At 36.9% G+C, this 15,482-nt stretch overlaps 1 protein-coding gene across 1 annotated transcript in view; it reads left to right on the top strand.

Annotated features, from left to right (window-relative positions):
• OTP (orthopedia homeobox) overlaps nucleotides 1–164 on the top strand; it is a 9,223-nt gene extending 9,059 nt beyond the window's left edge. Inside the window, exon 3 of the mRNA XM_075193463.1 lies at nucleotides 1–164. This exon is cut by the window's left edge and continues 1,728 nt beyond it. The gene's annotated coding sequence lies outside the window, so the exon portion shown is untranslated.
• Nucleotides 165–15,482: the final 15,318 nt, after the last annotated feature.

Raw genomic sequence — 15,482 nt, 5'->3', positions numbered from 1 at the left:
GTAGATAAAGCATTCTTGCTACATACTGGTCACATCGTGATATGTTTTAAATTATTGTCTGTGCTTATTTATTGATTTTAAGTTTGTTTTTTTCTTAAATGTTCAAGCGAATATGAAACATATGATTTGAAATTTTCTTGACAAGTTTATATCAATTTAATGTAAATGGATAAATAAAATCATTTTCAGTATGTGAGCTGGAGAATGAGTCAATATGTCGTTACCATGACACAGATTGTCTATATGTGATATTTTGAACACATAATTAATTCATGTTATCATGCTCAGAAATTAGAGGGAAATGGTACTGAAATATTACTTAAAAAAGCCAATTATTTTTTGTAGGGCTCTTCTATCCACTAAAATGGCATTTCCATGTCTGAGAAATGATTTGTTCAAAAGTTATGGTTTGGTAAACCAAACAGTATATTTTAATTTGACCTCTAGGGGCACTGTTGCTGTCTACGGCTAGTATTTCATTCTATCTTCCTAAGTAGTGGGGCAGCATTTCAGCCCCATGTTAATAAAGAGAAATATATTATTTGTTAGCCTATTTGGGAGGGCTCATGAAATGTTTCATGTTTTTGTAAATATGTCGTAAGTGGGTGCCGAGACGTGCTCACTCATAGCAACAGGATTTAAAAAAACAAGTTATAGTACTCACAAATAATAAATATATTTATTAATAAATATTATGATTATTAAGATATATTTACATAGTGCCAGTATATTCTGTAGCGCTTTATAAACATGATAATAAATATAGTAAAAGTAAACGCTACTACTATGCTATATTCCCCCTTTAATCAGTTTACACATCACATGGTGATATAATAGGATATAGAAAGTTAAGTACCAAATATCTGTCAATTGGCCATGAATTAAAACGTTTGCATTATTCAATGTTTCCCCTTCTTCCTCTCTCCCTCTCTCTATCTCACTTTATCCTTATATAAATACCTAGCTTATTACCATCTGAGTATAGGAAATGTAAACTTTGGAATCCTCTGTCTTGAATGTCAGAAAGGAGGATACTGAGGTTTATTTACTAACGTGGCTCCAAGACACAAATCTGTAATATAGCACCTAAAGATGCAAAATCAGATGTTTGCTTTTGCTAAGACCAATCAAAAATCTAACCAGCTCTGCACAGCCAATTGCTGATTGGTTGCTATGGTTTTAGCGCAGATTTGCACCTTTCAGCAATGTTAGTAAATAAACCTCAATGTCTCCTGAACAGTAACAGTCTACTGCCTAATTCTAACATTTGTACCTGGAATAGTTTTCCTAAGAAGCAAAAAGCACCCAGCAAATACACTCAGGAATTATGAAAGTACCTATCTGTCTTCCCCGCTAAGCACCGTCACCCCCAAATAGTAGAATGATGGGGGTACCATGTCCAGGACTCCTGCAGTGTGAGAGATACCTTCTAGGAGTTTAAGCTTCCATGATTGTCCGTGCACACAGTCCTCATGTTTCAAGATTCAGTCTATGTATTAAAAAAAAAAAAAAAGGACATCTACATAGAGCAAATATAATAACATGCAACTATCTATGAGTTTGCAATACAACATTGTGAATTCTATCTTTGTAATCAGGTTATTAGGAATCAGATTGGACCTTTGAGGCACTTCTCATATCTGGGTTGGTTGTGTTATCACTGATCTTACTTTACCTTCTACAGCCGCTGAAACCTTTAACAATTGACCAAGCGAGCAGGGCCTGTTTGCTGGGTACATACAGATGGACAGGTGAATAAAACTAGCACAATAAGGACTTTTTTTTTTGGGAAAAATGCACCGAAAAATGGGATTACATGAAACATCAAATAAAGCTCTGCAGTATTACATATTATCTATTGTTGTAAATTAATGACCAACCAATGTGTGAATCCACCTGATTCTTTAGTTTGTATGCGCCACGAGAATTTCAGCCTATTTATTTCTGTAAGCAGTGTACTGAAATGACAATTCTAAACAACAAGACCATTTTTTAAGCATTTACTTTACAGGATTCCCTATATAATGATAAACAAAAAATAATAAGAATACTCCAATTAATTATATAAATGTGTTCAAGGAAAAAAATAGGAAATGGCATTTTGTAGCTAATAACTATTTGTGTTTTTGGTAGTTGGACTTTGAGACAAACTTTAATTTTAATTACAAACATGTAAGAGAGTATAACAAAGGATAAAAGGACAAGACATGAGTAAGATCATACCTATACCACATATCCTAATAAAAATGTATTTTTTGCTACACTTTAAGATCACATCATTATGCTTACTCAGCTTTCCATATAGCATTGCAATGGAATCACATTCGAGTATTGACCATGTCACTTTCTGTTTGTATACACTGACATTCTTTCTTTGTCTGAGCTACAATAGTGGGTATTTATTTAGGTTATTTACGTCTCCTGTGATGAGGAAGTGCTCTAAACAATATGGAGTTTTGTGCTACATTTAGTTTGTATTTTATAGATAGATTAAAAAGAAAACATGTAGTGAGTTTATTACTAAAGCAAATAAAACGCATATGAAAACAACAAAGTAAACATTCCATTAGCAATGGAAGCTGAATTCACTGGTCTAGGAATCAGCCTGTTTATTACTTGCTCAAATAACCCTATTCTGGTTCAGTAGTACAGACCTAAAATGCAATGCCTATTTCCTGCAGTCTGCTCCATCTTTGCTTATAATACGTTTATTGCTTATGCCTATTCTCATACTGCATTTTTTTCCAAATACTGTGATAAAATAAATCATGACAAATTCATGGCAAAAAATATGAAAAAACAATGTTCATTTTATCTCTTTTAGTTTATTTCTCAAAACATCCTCACTGAATATCTTGACTTCTTATTTTTTTCCTAGGTCTTTCACACCAATCACACCTAAATTCTTGTGACACATCCAGCCTAACACTGTGACACACAATTTTGTCCTGCCACACTGGTTGGGAATCATTGTCCCAGCTTATGTCCAGTAGAACCCTTTATCTTCTAATCATTTCTAACCACAGAGAATGAAAATATATTTTCAAACACTATGGTAATATATAACACAATTCAAGTTAACGAGATGAAAAACATTGCATTTTATAATATGTTCTACTAAGTTTGCCTATTTTATTAATGTCATAGTAACATAGAAAAAATGGCATTTTAAATGAAAACAAATACACACCATTTCTATCTATTTGTGGCTAATTTGCTATAATTAATGGTCTTGTGTAATTTTTTTAGAGACACATTTTAGTGATAATAAGGTATTGGTAATCTCATACTATTTGCATGCAATAAAATTACATTTCCAAATCAATGGATTATATAGGCACAGAGGGACTTACGTTCAGTTGGACGCAATGTCTAAACACTGCTGTAAATTGCGTCTGAAAAAAAGGCACATTCTACGTACTATGGGGAGTTGGACAAATCTCGGTTGATCATCATCATTATCAGTTTGTAACTTACACCAGGAACAGATATGTTTCCTGACAGGTGTATGTATCTGCCTCTATGTCCAGGTCTACATTGGTCACATTTACTTGAACGCACCCATACTTGGCCTACGCTTGAACGCCCCAGGCCTTTTCCCATCTGCCTCTATAAGTGTAAGGGGTCATATACGCAAGAGAAGGCCCAAAGTGTCTGCCTTATACCTGCTGCACCCTGGTTGTCATGTATCTTGTCCTTGACATTTCTAAGTCTATACATAACATCATATTTATCTGGGTTTGTTCATATATTAGCAGAGGTGTAGTCTTTCTAAACATAGATCACAAAGATTCCACTAGAGGTCAAATTAAAAGACCAACCTTTGAACACAAAGTACCCTATGACTCACTAATTTATAATTAATTAATAGGCTGAATATTGGTAGGCGATAGGTACACTGGAATCATTTGTGGGTAAGTTCTAAACATTCTAACAAGAAATGTCTATAGGACGAAACAATTTGCCGTATAATTTTCGGCACACATCAGCAGGATCCAGAACAATGGAACATGGACAAATTTGTTGCTTGTCCACACTTTCTTCTTCACTGATGGAACAAAAACAAGTTGCTTTGAATATAATGCACAATTCCAAGTGCAGAGGACCGAATAACTGAGGTGTTGCCAATAGGCAGCTGTAAAACATAAACAAACTATTTGTTAGTGTCCCAAGCAGTGCCTTGGGGAGACAACCAGCTCATTCATTCTAGAATGGATGAAGAAAAATGCAGATGGACATCATGACCAAGCAGAGAATCGCCAGCACCACTGACTAGACAGCAGGCATTGATTTTCTCACTGCAAATACAATCTATGGATTACTTAATCTACATGAAATATGATTGTGCAGCTTTCACTAATAGACTGATTACTGCAAAAGTCTAGTGTAGCAAATAGGCTCGGAGCCTCTATCCCTCCTCCCTGACAAGTAGAAATAGGGGGTGCAGCTGTTGGCAGTGAGAGAGCACGGAGTGTAATAACTGCAAGTGAAATTAAAATGTAAAATATTATATATATATATATATACTCCCCACAAGGGGGTAAAAAAAAAAAATCACATACATATTAAACTTCTCAAGTTCTAAAAACTAATTAATTAAACAGCATCATTGGATTTTGCTATCAAGCTGATTCTAATGTAAATGCAGAACTAAAGTTGATCTGCTAGTTGATAGCATGTTAATTAAATATGGGATGTCACCGATGCACTAGATGCTAGCAGGCGATGTAGAGGCAGCACAGAGGAAAGTGCTCTGTATTTGTAGGGTTACAATCAGTTGGGAATCCTTCATTTCAGTCATTTTAGTTGCTGAAAGTAGAACGGATGCTATAATAATAAGGATATTAGATTATAGAGGCAAGGCTGCTTTAAGATATTAATGGGACTAAAGCAATGATGTCACTAATAGGTGCTCATACCCATCTGTTCATGTACATATTTACGTCTGTTTCCTAAAACTAGAGTGTAGTAAGTTTTCTCAACAGAACAACAGCTTCTGAATTTGAGCTAGGTTTATAATTAGGTGGAAGGCTTGGAATCCTACACTTAAAGCTTGGGATAGGCTCATATTTAGGATTTGGGTAAATGTGAAGGTTACACAAGGGTTAGGACTAAGACTATTAATAAGTTAAGGTTATTATTTATAATATGCTGCTTCATTTTCCTGACTACGGAAGACTAGAATTACATTAATCAACAGATCAAAAGAGGAGAATATCCAATATGAATCCATGTGTATATTGACTAAGCAAAACACCAAGGGATACATTTATCAAGCTGTGGGTTTGAAAAAGTGGAGATGTTGCCTATAGCAACCAGATTCTAGTTATCATTTATTTAGAACATTTTGTAAGAGTATCACCAGAGTATAGCCAGCAATAGATCTTTTGCATTTTTATCTACAGTAGAAATGGCAGATCTGTTGCTGGGCCAAACACATATGTATGGCCCAAATATATGGGACTCTCATTGTATAGAGTTAGGACCACCCTATTAGCAAAAGCGCTGTGGAGTGGTGGGTGGCTTTAACATCCATTTGCAAATGTGTGCAACTAAGACTTTTGCATTTTTATCTACAGTACAAATGGCAGATCTGTTGCTGGCTATAGCAGTGTGCTGGGGGATCTCTATGTGTGTTTGTTCCTTTCAGGATAACCCCACCCTTTCAAGTACCTGCTATAGCCTATAAATTAATTCAGCAAATTCCACTTCTTTATTTGTCTGAGAGGCATGTTGGTGTCAGTAGCTGAGGGGGAGTGCTGACATTGGATTGCTATTTGGAGGCTTCTGGGGTACCTCTTTGGTAAGTTAGCTCTCAATTTAAAAACACATATGTATGGCCCAAATATATGGGACTCTCATTGTTTAGAGTTAGGACCACCCTATTAGCAAAAGCGCAGTGGAGTGGCGAGTGGCTTTAGCATACATTTGCAAATGTGTGCAACTAAGACTTTTGCATTTTTATCTACAGTAGAAATGGCAGATCTGTTGCTGGCTATAGCAGTGTGCTGGGGGAACTCTCTGTGTGTTTGTTCCTTTCAAGATTTATTTTATGTCAGTTTGTACAGTTTTTATTTAATTGTAACATTTATTTTATGGTTGACTGACACATTGAAGCCATACATCATGTCTAGATTTACATGTTTTGCCCTCCGCCCACAAAAACCTCTTTTGCTGTGTTTCCCATAGAGCTTCATCGCCCCAGTCCACCATGCCTCGTACATGTTTATAATAGGAAAAAATAAGATCATTTATATATATATATATATATATATATATATATATATGATAACAAATATCTGATAAGTGGATGAAGCAAGTACAACCTGTTGCTACTGCAACTCAGCTGCCCTATGCCTGTGCCTATGCTGCCTTTCCACAAATCCAATCCCACCAGTCAGCCCATTGTGAGGTGGAGTCTAATGTGAACATGAGAATACCAACGCTGAATATGCAGTTTAGTAAACTCATTGGAGTATATTTACTAAACTGTGGTTTGAAAAGTGTAGATGTTGTCTATAGCAACCAATCAGATTCTGGTTACCATTTATTTAGTGTATTTATTTACTGTATTTGTACGGCGCTGCGGAATCCTTGTAGTGCCATATAAATAAAGAGTAATAATAATAATAATAATAATAATAATAATAATAATAATAATTTAGTACATTCTACAAAATGACAGATAGAATCTGATTGGTTGCTATAGGCAATATCTCCACTTTTTCAAGTCCGCATTTTAGTAAATATACCACATGGTGGTGAGTTTTATGGAAAAAAAATGGAGCTTTACTGGTATAATCTAAGTCATTTCAGTTTTGTAAATCTATAACTGAACATCACCTCAAGTATATAAAGAAATAAGTGATATATCCACCCCGAAACCCTCCCATACATGTACTCCATGCTTCTGACCTGGACAACAGATGGGATTCTTGACATACACATGCTCTATCATACTTTATTAATGTTTGCTTGACAAAAGAAAAATATATGCTTAACTATATAATCAGGTTCCTTTTAAAGTCAAGTTCCTTTTAATGCAAACATATTCCATGTTTCTGTGCTAGACGTGTTTTCAACAAGGTTTATCTATTGATTAACAAAGTAATTTTACATAAAGATAATTAAAGCAATAACTTACTAGTGCTCACAAACATCAATATAGAGCAGACATGTTCTAAGAGATTGCACAATGTGGCATGTAATTATTAGCAGGATAAGTGAGAAGTATGGTAATTGTGTAGAATAACATATATGTATCCAGTACATGCAGGATCTCTGGATACAGTGACAGCAAAATGATAATAAAATCTCACGTACAATACACAAGGGATGAACATATCTCAGCAAGCCATGGTTGGGGTATATTACTACCTGAGCGCAAGTAGGTTTAGACGACTTTATAGAGCAGGGACAGTAGAAGAATGAAACCACTTCAGGAAATTACAAGTGAAGGGTGATGTATTTTATACAAGTGTCAATGTAATAAAAGACCACTAAACTCCAAAATTCAAATTTTCTGATTTAAATCATGAAGGTATTATGCATTGTTCAGTATTAACCTTACATTCAATGCCAGTATTTAAAAGTATACTCTTTTTGTGTACATTCTTTATTTAGTATTCTGGTCATTAACAGGAAAAATTAATACAGCAAAGAGTCTAAAAGTATACTATTACCTCTGCTTATCGTTATGGACAACTAAAGCCAATTCTAAGTCAATTCCCATGACTTAGCCACAGCGACGGTGCTAGGGTCCTTGGCGCCCTAGGCACAGTGTGAAAATCGCCTCCCCCCCGTGTGAAAATCGCCCCCCCCCCCCTTTTAAAAATCGCCGCTGCACTTCCCTCCCCACCCCTCCCCATGTCTTTCTTTAACTTACCTGCATGAAGCTGCTCCTCTCTGCTCTGTCTTCTCCCCTCCACTCACAGACACTGTCGGGCCGTGATGATGACATCATCATGGCCTGTCACTGTCAGTGAGCAGAGGGGAGAAGACAGAGCAGAGAGGAGCAGCTTCATGCAGGTAAGATTCATAGCCCCTTCCCTCCTCTCCTCCCCGTGGATTTCCGTTTTTTTTTAATTTCGAGGCGCTCTGCAGGTCCCGGCGCCCTAGGCAATTGCCTAACCTTGCCTAATGGGAGCGCCGGGCCTGCTTAGCCATCATAGGTGAAACGTACGTCGGGCCAGACGGCACGTCATGTGACATCAGACCCAGAAGAGGTAGGAACTGATCGTGGCGTATGGCCGCTAGTTAATGTTGTGATCACCTCCTTAGATATAAACAGTGTAGCCATGTCTCGCATGTATATCATATAGACGAGTGAATGTGGATAGCTATACATGTGTTCTTGGTGCAAATGTATGATTTATTAGCAGGTAACCTGCAGTCAATTATTCTTCCAGCATAGGGGGCCAGCAAGTGACAAAGAATTGGTATTGGTTTTCACAAAGGTTGCTGCTTCAGTGTTTTTAGACCTTTTTGTCAGATGTTGCTATGGTATGCTGAAGTAAAATTACAAGCAATTCATAAGTGTCAAAGGCTTTTATTGACAATTTCATTAAGTTTATGCAAAGAGTCAATATTTGCAGTGTTGATCCTTTTTTTTGAAGACCTCTGCAATTTGCCCTGGCATGCTGTCAATCAACTTCTGGGCCACATACTGACTGATGGCCGCCCCCCGTTCTTGCCTAATCATTGCTTGGAGTTTGCCAGAATTTGTGGGTTTTTGTTTGTCAACCCGCCTCTTGAGGATTGACCATAAGTTCTCAATGGGATTAAGGTCTGGGGAGTTTCTTGGCCATGGACTCAAAATTTCTATGTTTTGATCCCCGAGCCACTTAGTTATCACTTTTGCCTTATGGCAAGGTGCTCCATCATGCTGGAAGAGGCATTGTTCATCACCAAACTGTTCTTGGATGAGACGTTGGGAGAAGTTGCTTTTGGAGCATGTTTTGGTTCCATTCTTTATTCATGGCTGTGTTCTCAGGATGCTTTACTGTTGGCAGGACACAGGACTGATGGTAGCTCTGACCTTTTCTTCTCCAGACAAGCATCTTTCCAGGTGCCCCAAACAATCTGAAAGGGGATTGATCTGAAAAAAATACTTTACCCCAGTCCTCAGCAGTCCTATCCCTGTACCTTTTGCAGAATATCAGTCTGTCCCTAATGTTTTTCTTGGAGAGAATTGGCATCTTTCCTGGCCTTTTTGACACTAGACCATCCTCCAAAAGTCTTCGTCTCACTGTGCGTGCAGATGCACTCACACCTGCTTGCTACCATTCCTGAGCAAGCTTTGCACTGGTGGTGCCCGATCCCGCAGCCGAATCAACTTTAGGAGACGGTCCTGGTGCTTGCTGGACATTCTTGGGCACCCTGAAGCCTTCTTCACAACTATTGAACCTCTCTCCTTGAAGTTCCTGATGATCTGATAAATGGTTGATTTAGGTGCAATCTTACTAGCAGTAATATCCTTGCCTGTGAAGCTCATTTTGTGCAAAGCAATGATGACTGCACGTGTTTCCTTGCAGGTAACCATGGTTAACAGAGGAAGAACAATGATTTCAAGCACCACCCTCCTTTCTAACTCAATCAGCATGACAGAGTGATCTCCAGCCTTGTCCTAGTCAACACTTGCACCTGTGTTAACGAGAGAATCACTGACCTGATGTCAGCTGGTCTTTTTGCGGCAGGGCTGAAATGCAGTGGAAATGTTGTTTTTGGGATAAAGTTCATTGTGATGACAAAGAGGGACTTTGAAATGAATTGCAATTCATCTGATCAATCTTTATGACATTCTGGAGAATATGGAAATTGGCATCATAAAAACTGAGGCATCAGACTTTGTGAAAAATAATATTTGTATCATTCTCAAAACTTTTGGCCACGACTGCAATGCACAATATTTGCTTTTGACCAAACGAACTAGGACATCCTTCTGTCTCATAAATATATATAAGGGTGTCATATGTGACAACTATAGTTTGGGTGATATCCATATATGACCTGTTATGAATGAGAGTCCTAGGATGTAATTATATGATGACACAAAGCTATTGAAACAACAGAAGGTATACAATGAGAACGATCTAATTGAAAGTAATTGTAATTTATTCTATAAAAATATATTAACTAAATTAATGAAAGTAATTGACTCTTATTTGAGAAAAATATAGTCATTTTATTGTCACCACGTGAGACCTAAGATTTGGGGCATATAATATTTATGATCAGTCCCACCCTAGAGTCTATGTAATTATTTTAATCACTTATTTTTCCTACTTTATCACTATATTTTTACATATATCAGCCTATATTCTTCTGGTCAAATTATTAAATTTAAATATATCCTAATAAAGTTACAAATTAAATTACTATAGTGACTGTTCAAGGCTGGAGTGCTTCATCATTCAACTCTAGTAGAGTGAAGAGTCTCCACTTCTGGCCTTCACCTTGTATGTCCCCCACACCTTCCAGTAATGCCACTGCCTTCCAGTAATTTGACTGCTTTACTCCCTAGGCTGAAGTGCTAGAGGGATAGAGTGCGAGGTGAGACAGCGATGAGGAGTGTCCGGTGGGTCTAATAGCCCTTCCTCAGGATGGGGTGAGTACCTGGGGTGCCGGGAAGGGATTTACGTTGAGTGTTGCCCTTGTCCCCCTAGTCACATTTCCACTACTTCTAAGAAATATTACTTAAATCTGTAGCTTTTATCTAATAGCTTCCAAAGTAAGCGAAGAATAATTTGTAAATGGACAAAGCACTTATACTAATAAGATATGATCATTTTATTGTATCTCACAGATGAAATTAAACAATGGCAATATGATTATTGATATGGTTTTACATATGTATGTGATCCTGTGCCACTCTGGGGTTCCCAAGTCAATAACAGCTTTCCAAATCTGCACATCGTAATGTATAATAGTACATGATTTATAACATAAGGTATTGAATTAGTTTAATAGGGAAATAAGACTCGTGACCTGTGGTCAACTTAATTAATTACTATTTTACAGCAGCTCTATCTCATACAGAGGTGACTTTTTAGGTTAAATAATTCTGCTTGTCTGTGATTGGGAAAGGAACAATGAATAACACATATGTTCTATTGCCTATGTGCAGGATACTGACTATATTACCTATCACAATTATTGCAAATATCTTCATCCATCATCTTTTCCTGCAGCCATTGAGGCGAATTATGATGAAAATAATATTATGATGAAAAAGAACATAATGTAGATACAAACCACATTTTTACAGTTATGAATCAATTTCTAATCTTGATTGAGGCCACTAGTCCTTCATTCCTGATCCGCAATAGACCACAAAAGAACCAAAGAAACAAACTAAGAAGCAAAAAATACAAGTGCACACTGATGACAACAATAGGTGACATCATCCTCTGACCTCTGATTGGTTGACAATATCAATCAATCAGAAGACAATGGGAAGAATTCGCTACATGAGATTTTATTTTATCTTTTTTTTTGGGGAGGGGGGGGGGAATACATATTTCACCCCAGTTTCCTTGATTTTTTAAACATTTCACCTCTATACCAAATTACAAATACACGATCCCTTAATATTTAAGAACCCCCTCTAGAGATAGTATATTTATTTCCAGATTTATTTATCATCGTTTATTTATATAGAACCACTATAGAATATTTATACAGAATATTTGTCCCCATCAGACTTGGGTAAGAACACCCTGAAAGAGGATCTCACTGCATCACCTAAACTCAGGTTTGGGCCTCATGTGCAGTAAGGCTGCTACTTTTTCCACCCCCCACCAGGCCAATCGCGGTGGGTAGACAGTCCACCGGTCCACCATCCTGGAGTCCAACACATGAGAATTGGTTTCCTCTACACAATGGGCTATTTTATTGTTCTTTCCATGTAGCGTTAGAAGGAGATGCGTGGAGGAAGGATAACACATTACCAGATCTTCATTAGGTGGGGTTTGGAAGACTGTACAACATATTTACTATCCATGGGCCCGAACCACACTATGTGGGGGGCAGGTTATGGTTCTGAGAACTAGACTGAGAGGTACTGTGCAATGTCCAGTGAGCACAAGGTAGTAGGTGTGGCACATTGGAATCTCCAGCCACTATAATGAAACTTCTGGAACAGCTACAGTAGACTACCCAGCATTCCATTAGGGAATAATGAAACAAAGGGTTGTACAGTACATCGTCACTGGACTTACTAAATGGGTATTTATCAGTTATAAAATACCACTATATTGCAATAGAAAGAAAGGTTTTTCTGTCTAATAGAAACAAAAGTAATGTTTAGTAAAAGTAACCATTTTGTGTTTTTTGTCGTGATACAACTGTCTATTTTTATACACCATAAACCATGCTTTATCCGCATGGTTTAGGCATTTTATAGTAACCATCCTATCTAACAAAAGCATAACGCAGGAGATATCATAAACATGATGAACGTTATTATACTTATTCCCAACTTTTTTCAATTTTGAGTTGAAGTAGCAGGATACAAGTTTGTTGCATTTAATACTAGATGTACAATTTGTTGATAACACTCAGTATTATGAAGTCAGCTCTTGCAGATAATGTGCATTTTATTCACGTGCCATAAGTAAGCAAAATGTACACTGAAACAGACCATGGAAGAGGTCAAGGAATGGGGGCATGGACATTTATATGCACTCTGAGTTACAATAGACATATATGTGCAAACAACGTGCAGAAAGCCTATATTTCATAAATAACTGCCTCCCAGAATAAGCTGTTCAGAGTTTCTAAAATAAAAGCCATTAACAGAATAATATACGCATGCAGTGGTGCACCTAATGCATAATATATCTATTCGTATTGTGCTTCTGGGAACTACACCCAAAATAATAATAATAATAATAATAATAATAATAGTATCTTTATTTATGAAGCACATTTCTCCCAATAGGACTCAAAGCGCTTTACATTTGCAGACTAAAAACACATGATACAAAATAAAGGTACACCTATGTACCTAGCAGAGTAGATAAAAGAGAGCTGAAAGTTTGTTGTTGTTCTTTTTAGAAAATAAAGAAGCATTAATGAACTGCTGTTTTTGAATATTTCGTGTCTGGCGGACTGTACAAGACAATGAGTTCCAGAGAGTAGGAGCTGCAAAACTAAAAGCTTGAGCCCCAAATGAAGTTTAGGAGAATCTAGGTGCTGTTAGTAGTCCTTCATCTGTGGATTGATGTGAGCGATTGTGAGTGTAGAGTATAAGCTGCTTCTAGTACCCAGAACCCGGGTTATGTAGGGCTTTGAATATCATAATCCAAACTTGAAACATATTCACCATCTTACAGGCAGCCAGTGGGGATACTTCTATTTTTGTGGTATTTTACATGAAAAACATTATGGTCGCAAAGAAAGTCACTATAAAGTCTACTTTCCCTTTATGACCATCCTTTACATAATTGTTTCCATTTTATCTTCTAAAGTCTGGCTCATTCCAGCCTCATTTGTGTCTTACATTAATCATGAGTGTGGGCAACTCTGTAACTTTATAACATAAGTCACATTTGTGTGTTATGTAAATATTTTTATCTCATGGGTATAAATGTGCCTGGATGGTACAAAAGGGGTTCAATTAAAAGTACAGATAGTTACGATAGTTTATGATATTAGGCTGTTTGTTGTACTCGCATCTTGAATTTCTTCAATAAAAAAAAAAACCAAAGTACAGAATGACTGCAGATGACCAACACCTCCTGAGCACCATTAAAAAATCATTTTATGGGGAAAATATCTGCAGTGACCAGCTAAGCAGGGAATGCTCCATAACTCTCCAGCCCTTGACTGTCATGTAAATATCTTATCCAGTGAAACAAAATCTCATTGTTTCATCTGAGCACAGCACAGGAGTCGAGGATGCACCCAACCTACATTTAGAGAAGGATCAATGCTGATCAGTGCTGGAAGATTTTACCTAGGCACTGAGGCTTCTGGGATGTAAAATGTGCACTGAAAGTGACAATAGTCTTTATCAGGGGCCACAGTGAATACACACCATCAGTGTGAATATCCTGCCCATTTCCAGTTTTAGATGAAAAAAACATTCATCGCCTTCTCAACTACTCTCATTGGGCCTGAGTCATTAAGGCAAAAAAGGAGTAAATGTTCTCTGGGACAAACCATGTTACAATGCAAGGGGTGAACATTAGTTTATTTTATTTATACATTATTTTTTTATTTTTATTTATTTTGCACATAAGTTAAATACTGACTGTTTTTTCATCTAGCACACAAATTCTTGATAGCTTTATTATTACACAGAAATTTAAAGTTGATCTAGGACATGCCCTAACCCAACTATAAATCTGTCCTCACATTTTAAATTTACCTCCCCCTCTAATGCAACATGGTTTTGCCCAGGTGCAAAGTTACTCCTTTTTTATGCTTTGCTCTCCTTAATGACTCAGTCCTGTTGTCTCCAATGTGGACAACTCTTTTAATAAGCAACTGACAGGCAGGTAAAGAATTAAATATTAAGAACAAGTCAAAACAGAAAAGAGGATGAGAGATGAGGATTGGGGACACAGAAACAGCACAACAGAAAGTGACAAAAATGATTTATCTAGTTTAATATTAATGCCTTGCTTACAAGTATTTCATCATTTTGAATTCTGGCACAGTGATCTGTGTACAGAATGTTACATCATATCCATAGAGAGACTTTTAGCTCACCATTGTCTCAATACTCCACAGTTATTGATCAATACATATATTAAACTGCTATTCACATATTTTTCACTATGGTGTTACAAATACCCATCTATCCCTGCCAATATCGGCTGCATGTAATTAAGGTATAAAATAATTTTAAAATCACACACCGAGTCACGCAAGAAATCCAACATAATTACCCCTCCCCCAAATCAATACAGATAAAATGTAAGACTTAGAGAATTGATTGGAAAGCTGAGATAGAATGTGTGATATTTCAAGCCTGCAGTGTAGTGTAAATAAGCAATAACACCCAGCCGAGTATGCATTTAGAAAGACGTAATGCTCCAGAATGCGCAGTACAGCAAGAAAAGCTTTGGGCCCCAAGTGTCCTGTAAAATATGAAGCAAAGTGGCAGAGTGCCTTCAACCATCACGGTCTTGCTGTATTTCATTATTATTACACTCCCTCAAAGTGCACTTATGCTATTATAAAATATTTTAAAACATAAATAACAAAAGGGATATTTTATTATCTTTAGGTACATCATTCTGTTATGGTACATTTAAAGAACAGATCAAGTCTTTTACACAGCGCAAGGAAACGGCGTGCATTCTAAAACAGTCTGCTGGAAGAGACAGATCGGAACAATTACATATGAGTGCTGGATGATTGAAGCTGGCTGTCTAAAGCGCCAGTAAGGATTTCTGTATTTTTCAGAAAACAGGCAAGTTAAAGAAATATGTTTATTCTCCGCTACCAGGTTTTATTAATTTCATTTTTAGCTT

The sequence above is a fragment of the Mixophyes fleayi genome, chromosome 1, assembly GCF_038048845.1.
Source record: "Mixophyes fleayi isolate aMixFle1 chromosome 1, aMixFle1.hap1, whole genome shotgun sequence".
NCBI lineage: Eukaryota > Metazoa > Chordata > Amphibia > Anura > Limnodynastidae > Mixophyes > Mixophyes fleayi.
Note: the sequence above shows the minus strand (reverse complement) of the source record. Positions and strands in the feature narration are given on the sequence as shown.